Here is an 8,097-nt window from a genome sequence, read left to right on the forward strand (position 1 = left end):
ATAATCTGCCCCTACTATAGTCCTATGTCTTTAATACAGTCTAAAGTCAATTTAGGAGGAAGCCAATTAACCTAATTGCATGATGTGGGAGGAAACCCACGCAGACACGGGGAGAACCTGCAAACTCCATGCAGATAGTGTCCTGGCTGGGATTCAAACCTGGGACCTAGCACTGCAAAGGCTGGAGTGCTAACCACTGAGCTACCGTGCATAGAAATAAAATAAAGCCCAAGAGGCCCTGTCTATGTAGTCTAGGAATGGCTAAGCCATCAGACTGCTGCAACATAAAGAAAAGATAAGTGCCATGTGAGATCACTTCAATATAATTTATCACTTTAGGATCTGGCAATGTGAGGGATAAGTCTGCAATTCTTCCTGAGGTCATCGATAATTCTTTATTAGATTTTCTGTTATCTGGTCCATGGTAATGGTGCTCACCTAGCAAAATGTTGTATTTCAATCCACAATACATGAGCCATTGGGCAGCTCAGAGCCTGCAGAGGAGTGTTGGGAATGATCATCCCACCAACATTCACCTCCAGCCTTCCAGCCTTCCACTCTGAGACTCTGCTGAGAATACAAACCTGGTAATCCAAACTTCTCCCCATACCTGTTACAGCTATGAAGGAAATAATGGATGTGTTTGACTCGGCACATGTGGAATTGGTGTCCTTGATTTGGCAATGCCAGGATTACAGGTATATCAGATGTTGGATCACCTGTCATAGCTCCCTGAGAGATATTATAGGGTGAATCTGCTCAGGTGCTGAATTTATTATTATTTGTATATAATTATTTCACCTTCTATACTCAGGGTGATGTAATATTTGCAATGGTCATTTCTTGTAATTATTCAGCATGTTTGCACCATCAAGTCAATAATATTAGTTCTCCGATATTGATTGGTAATCTGGATAACTGCTGTGGACCACTTAATATTGAATAGGAATTAGGACATGATCAATCAATATATCAGGGAATATCAATTGATTATTGATGGGTAATGGGCAGAGATAGTGTAGCCCTCCATGCAGTACAAGTCTCTGCAATAGAATATCCGTTACCCATTAATTGATATCTCCCTGATTTATCATTAATACAAAGGAGATTCATCAACTAATATAGAATATTGGATGGCCAGCATAGGCCTCTATTATTATTATTATTATTAATAATAATAATAAACAGGATTTATATAGCGCCAACATATTACGCAGTGCTGTACTTTAAATAGGGCAGATGAATGTTGTTTTCACCTAGTATTCATCCTTCTGCAGCCTTACAAAGTGGATGAATGTCACCATAAACAGTATGTTATATTTGGTTATATTCTCCTGTGCATGGACACAATACTGTTACAGTGTAATAAAGGAGATTTCCTGGCCTATGATTATTTATGTGGGAATATTACAGGGTCCAGTTCTCTATACAAATATAAAGGATTGATGGCAGAAGTGGCTCCCAATTTTGAGTATATAATTTCAGATCTACTGACTCATGAAAGTCTGTAAGAAACATCTACTACTCGTTCAGTAAAATAATACTTTGTTAGGTTAGTTCTGAACTCTCCTTTTATTTTGGGTTTGTGTTTTGCTTTCAGATCTGTGTAGTAATACAATGAAACTTTGTGCAGAAACTTCCAATAATTAAGACCGGTCTCTGCTGCTCTCTCTTCTTGTGCAGGGTGATGGGACTTGTGTCCGCCCACTCCTATTGTTTTCTGCATGCAGCCTGTAGTGGGTGGAGCTTCTGGGCCCCTCCCACTGCCCTATTCCCTGCACTGTGATCATGTTACTACTTTAACAAAGTAATCTCTAGGTTGGCCAAGGCATTTTATGCACAGGAGGTGAATTTATATCCTTTTGAAGAATAGATGTAGGCTGTATCTATTGGGTTTATGTTGTACACACACATATATATATACAGCATAAACCCAATAATTTAATATATATATATATATATATATATATATATATATATTCTGCTGTTATGCTGCTTTTTGGGACTGATTTGTTTCAGATTTTTCTGCAGCTCATTAAAGAAATGTTTTATGCAATATGCAAGCATCAAACTTTTTTATAGGAGTGATTGGACCCTTACTATAAGTGATCAGATAATATAAAGAACATCTGCAAGCAATGTCTCCTTTAATAAATCCCTACTGCCTATGGACAATTTGTGTTTGGTTACATAACCAGCAGACTGGTGGGACTCAGATGATTGTGCTGCACCCTGCAGGATCAATGTGGTCATTGCACCTTGCTGCTTCTCAGGCTCTGCTTTGAATGTTGATACTTTGCAACCAAAAAGTAAACTTTTTGTTTTAGTGATAGTGAAGGTTTTTACTGCAATTTGGGGACTTGGTGGTGGGGTTCATAGTCGTCTGTGATAAAAACTGGCAGGATTCTTTGAAATAATGCAGAGGAAGTACACAGGGCCATTTTCAGGTTATGGCAGGATCAACAGGTTTTGATTTGCACTTATCAGATATTTAAAAAATACTTTCAAGTGTGTATTTAAAAGACAAAAAAGGCCAATACATGCAACAACAAATGGGAACATTCGGACCTGGGAACCTCTTATAATGTTTTAAGCAGGTGTACAGAATGCAGCAGTAGTGCATACAGACCCAGGAACTCAGTGTGGTGATGGTGGCAATCCCTTATAATGGGAACAGTAAGTGTATAGACACAGGAGCTCAGTGAGGAGATGGTGGCAACCCCTTATAATGGCACAGACCCAGGAACTCAGTGTGGTGACGGTGGGTGCCCCTTATAATGGGCACAGTAGTGTGCAAATGTGCAGGTTCAGATCTGGATTGAGTGTTCTTGCATGGCTCCCATCAGCTTGGCAGCCACTCCGTCACTCACACGGCATTATCCGCATATCTGACAGCGGGCATCAGTGAGTGGTACTGTCCTGTACCCAGCCACCCCTATTCATTCTCTATGGGGCTGCCACAGGTAGGGGCATCATGTAGCATCTTCCCTAATTAGCAATTCATTGGCATGAGGAAGTGATAAGTGCACTGCATTCTCACCATTGGTATTAACAGTATTTCTCTCTCTTTTGTTTTTATGTCTGATGAAAACATCCATGACAGTAATATTTACTGATCTTAAAGACAAAATAAACAAAGTGATAAAATAATATTTGGCACAGTACGCATAAATATTAGACATTCACCTAAACAAATAAAAGAAGAGTCAGATGCTGATGGTTCATCCCCATCACACAGCTCTGGATATGATCATGTACAATCCTTCTTCATTACCCCATAGAGGGTAAAATCCAAACCATGGGCCAGTGTCATCTTATTCCCTAAACTGAGTGTGGAACAGCACACAAATATAAACCCACAAAATAGGATAAAACACATCATTCCAAAATACAAAGAATGTCATATATTATACACTTATTGGAGAACTGTGCATTCATTTTAGTAAACTAACCGAATGTGAATATATTCCATGACATGTTTGTACGGGTTGTGCATGGTGTAGGGAAGAATCAGAACCCCTGCTAAGTTTTCATTGATGATTCACATCTTTGATTTATTATTTAAAAAATGATAGCAAATCTATGAGCAGTTCCACCTAAAACAGGAAAACAGAAGAAATCCTCCAATTGGAACAGCTGTCCAAGAGAAGATTTCCCATCACTATGTAGAGATCGCCTTTTATCTCCTATCTGTAAAATCTTCCTGCAAAAACAAGAACAAATTTCTATTTACTATTGTATTTTATTTTGTTATTCTCTGCAAGTTTGAAAGTTGATCTCTGGAATATGCAAATAATTGTTAAATATAAAAGGCATGCATATTAATATTACTTTGTATTTGTTGCAGGTCTGTGCAGTAAAATGTTTTATTTGTGCAGAAAAATTTTGCTATATGCCCAGTCACTTCTTTAAAGCAATATCTGGGTTTGCAGGGTATTTGGTGCACATAAAGTGGAAATAAATCCTTTGTGACTATTGAGGAATTTATTTAAATGAATGATTTCATGCTTGAACTTTACCAAAAACTTGCATATAAGCGAAATGTATAGTAAATGAGAGTTGACAGAATCGATGAATGTTCTCGAAAATTCCAAAAGACATAACAAAGAAAGAATAATTCATCATCATTGCCATGTCTTGGATGACGCGTCATCTGGCACAAAGCTTCCAAACTTAAGTAATTATAAGAAAAGAGTTTTCCCCTTGTCTGCAGACAATAATTACTCTGTAAAGATCTGTAGATATCTTATGCTGACCAATTACAATGTAAAGCACACAGGGTGACACTGAACGTTCCCAAACTGTGCCCGTCTCCAAAATATCTCCCTGTAATGGCTTTCAAATGTCCTGGTAATGGCCATCATCAGAGGGGGTTGTAAACATGAAGAGCACACATGTCAATGGTGGATAGATGGGGCATCCAACTCTGTCATTGTCAAGACTCTACTGCTTCCTCTAAATATCTCTCTTCTCCTGACTCTGCTTCTTCCTCTGTCTATCCTGGAATGCTCTGCTCTGATGGAGGACTCTGCTTCTTGCTCTGTCTACCTCTACTTATCTGAAATTCTCTATACGACTGGAGGACTCTTCTCTTTCCTCTATCTAGTTCTCCTCTCTTGGAATACTCTGCCCCGCTGGAGGACTCTGCTCCTTTCTCTACTTTTTGTCTATTTTTCTAACTACGCCTACCCCATTACAACTACAACTATACCATAAAGTTTTCTATTTCCCTTTTGCCCAGAAAACGTCTGGAATTTCCTTTCAAGTGACCACCCGGGATTTCTCCTTTTTCTATTTCACCTGCACGCTCTGTAGCCCCTAATCTCATTATTACAGGGCACAGAACAGAGGACACTAAACTTTGGCTGTTGTAATTAAAGTTTTTTACCAGGGTGTGACCTCGCCTTGGTTGGACACCTGTCCCTTTCTATTACACTGTAGTCCAGGCCCTGACACTTTGTTAATCTTTTGGGGATTTTCTAAGGGACCCTTCTGTAAGTGATAATTACCCCTCCCAACCTCTTATCCCAGGTGAAAGGTTTCTAGAAGCTGTGACTTCACACACACGCTTCAAACAATGGTAACTTTTGTTTCTGTTATTCATTAGCACCAATTGGAGGAAAATTATAGGCTACCTGGTGGATTTTGTCCTGGTTAAGTGCTCCATTTTTGCACGGGACAAACCCCATTACCAGCCATTAATCAGGGTGCTGAGTTCCATAGCAGGTGACACATTCATCAAAAAGAACCAGCGCTCACCAATTATTAGTTCAATATTCACCCGGGGAGTGATTTTCACAGCTTTCTTTGCATTTTTATAATAATACAATTTCATTTATAAATCTGCAAATTGGGAGATCAGTATAACACTGAACATTTTCTGAGATGCAACCATGAAGCAGACTGCCAAGGAAGAGGAACAGTACAAATGCTGTGCTGCACAGGTAATCAGAAAGCACAGCCTGCATTATAAAAACGATTTTACAACAACCATTGTGTTTGTACATATGACAGTCGGTAGGTTGGGATCAATCAGAGTTTAGATTCTTTATTATCTTTATATTTGTGCCGGCTTCTTCACATGGATGGTATTGCAACTGTTACCTAACGGTTACTTGCTCAAAATGATCCAAAACTATAAAATATATTACTATAAATGAAATGAATGAGAATGGTTGAAGATTATTTTCCTGCAGGAATTACAGTTGCTGTGTGGTTTGGTTTCTGGCTTGAATTTTGCAATGCTGGAACCTTTAGATATGAGGGAATTGAACTAGTATGGGGTCAAGAACTTTCTGATAACTCTGTAAGGAGTAATTGCACCACAATGCAACAATCTCTAAATCTTGCGGACACCTTTGGGGTCCATTGAACTCCTAGGGCCCATTGCACTCATCGGGGCCCCGGGTTCTCTGGTTTGAGCATAAAAAAACAACCAACTTTTTTATTGACCTTAATGATGGCAACTCAGAAAAGTCCAAACTTTGATGTGATACCCTTAAATAATTAGATACATATTATTTTAATCATTTTATTTAAGGAAGTGGTCATTTAAAAAGTAAAACCTGAAAAGAGGCACCAAGAATTCTTAGGTTTGTATGTTCTGAAATGGATTGCACATTTTCCGCTATTCACTCGTCTTGTTTGGAGGATCCTCACGCAGATTTGCGCCTTTCTTAGTGTCTCATGCTGCACAACTCTTGCTCGGATGGAGGACAGACGGGGACTGTCCTGGGGAAACCCTAAATCCATATAAAACACACACAGGCTTCCAGTCACCTCTTTTTATGTGTGATCTGTGCTGTGTGAGTCACTCCAGACTCCAGCATGATTGTGTGATGAATCAGAGATTGATAAATCGTCTTTTATGAAGACGTGGGAGAAAATAGAATCCGTCCCACATTGTGACATGCTTTTTATCGCTTTGTTGTTACACATCGGCTTGTTTTGGGTGTGGGAACACATTTTTTTTATTTCTTTCCTTTCCTTTAATTAGGTAACATTTTATTCCTGTGTAAAGATATTACTGTTAAACCATGTGACACCCCCCCCCCCCCACCGCATGGATATTGTGTTTCTTTGTAGGGTGGTGGTAAATAGAATAATACACTCCTCCATGGGATAAGAGTATCTAGAAGAATTGTATTTACTGAAAATACTGCTGGTCACAAAAGGCAAATGTGATTGTTTCCAGTGATAGAATTAATGAGCGCTGTACACACAGGACTGTTCAATTCCTTGGAGGGAGGAAAGATCGGGAGGCTCCCCGCAGTGTCCCTCACCCATAGGAAATGACAGCAGTCATCGCCAGTCGGTCACCCAGTGGATCATTAAACAATGTCAGCTGTGACCTGAGATAATCACAGTCACTAAATCAAGTGGACATTTATCAAGCATGTGTATATAGATTTTGTGTTGTACAATCTCCACTAAAAACTGCACCAGGTTGTGTTCATTGTCCTCTAATTTCCGTGTGCTTTTTATTTAATTTTACCCCCATGGTCACTCCTTTCCTTTCCCTCTCTTTTCTTTTTATTTTACATTTCTTTCCTCTCTGCTTTCTCTTTATCTCTTTTCTTTCCTCACCCATTTTTTTTCTTTTTTTTTCTTCTCTTTTTCTCTTATCTTCCTCTTTGTTCTCATCTCTCCTCTTTTCTTCTTTCCCTATTTCTCTGCTACCACTTTTTTTCACTCCCTCTCCCTTTGCTTTCTCTTTCTCTCTTTTCTTTCTTCTCTCTCTTTCCTCTTCTCTGTCCTCATCTTTCCCCCGTATTTTTTATTTCTTCTCCCCTTTCATTGCATTTACAGTATATCTCCTTTTGCTTGCTTTGTGTTGTACAATCTGCACTGCAAACTGCACCAGTCTGTTTTATGTTCCTTTATTTCCATGTGCAGAAAATGAACTTTTTTATTTTAATTTACCCCCATGATCACTTCTCTCATTTCATCTTCCCTTTTTTCTTTTCTCCTTCTCCTCTTTCACTTTCTTTACTCTCCCTATTTAGTTTTCTTTTTTCTCTCCTTCCTCACCCTCTCTTTATTTTCTTGTAGTTTTTTTTCTCTTTCTTTCTTTTCTTTAATCTATTCTTTTCTCTCTTCTCTCTTTTCTGTTCTCACCTCTCCTCTTTTCTTTTCTCCCTTGCTTTAAACTTCTTTCCCCTCCTTTCCTTCTGTGGGGGAAACTGCACTGCATTGTGTCTATTTTCCTTCATTTCCATATGCTAAAAAATAACTTTTTTATTTTATTGTACACCTATTGTCATGTCTCCTTCCATCCTCCCTTACTTATCTTTTCTTCTCCACATTCATTGCATTTACAGTATATCTCCTTTGTTTTATGTTCCTTAATTCCATGTGCAGAAAATTAACTTTTCTATTATATTCTACCCCCATGATCACTGCTCACTTTTCCTCTACGCTTCATTCTGTTTTCTCTTTCTCTTTTCTTTCCTTGCCCTCGCTTTATTTTATTCTAGTCTTTCTAGTTCTATCCATCTATATATATATCTTTTCTTTTCTTTTCTTTCTTTCTTTCTTTCTTTCTTTCTTTCTTTCTTTCTTTCTTTCTTTCTTTCTTTCTTTCTTTCTTTCTTTCTT

This window comes from Pyxicephalus adspersus, chromosome 6 (genome assembly GCF_032062135.1).
Source record: "Pyxicephalus adspersus chromosome 6, UCB_Pads_2.0, whole genome shotgun sequence".
NCBI classification, from domain to species: domain Eukaryota; kingdom Metazoa; phylum Chordata; class Amphibia; order Anura; family Pyxicephalidae; genus Pyxicephalus; species Pyxicephalus adspersus.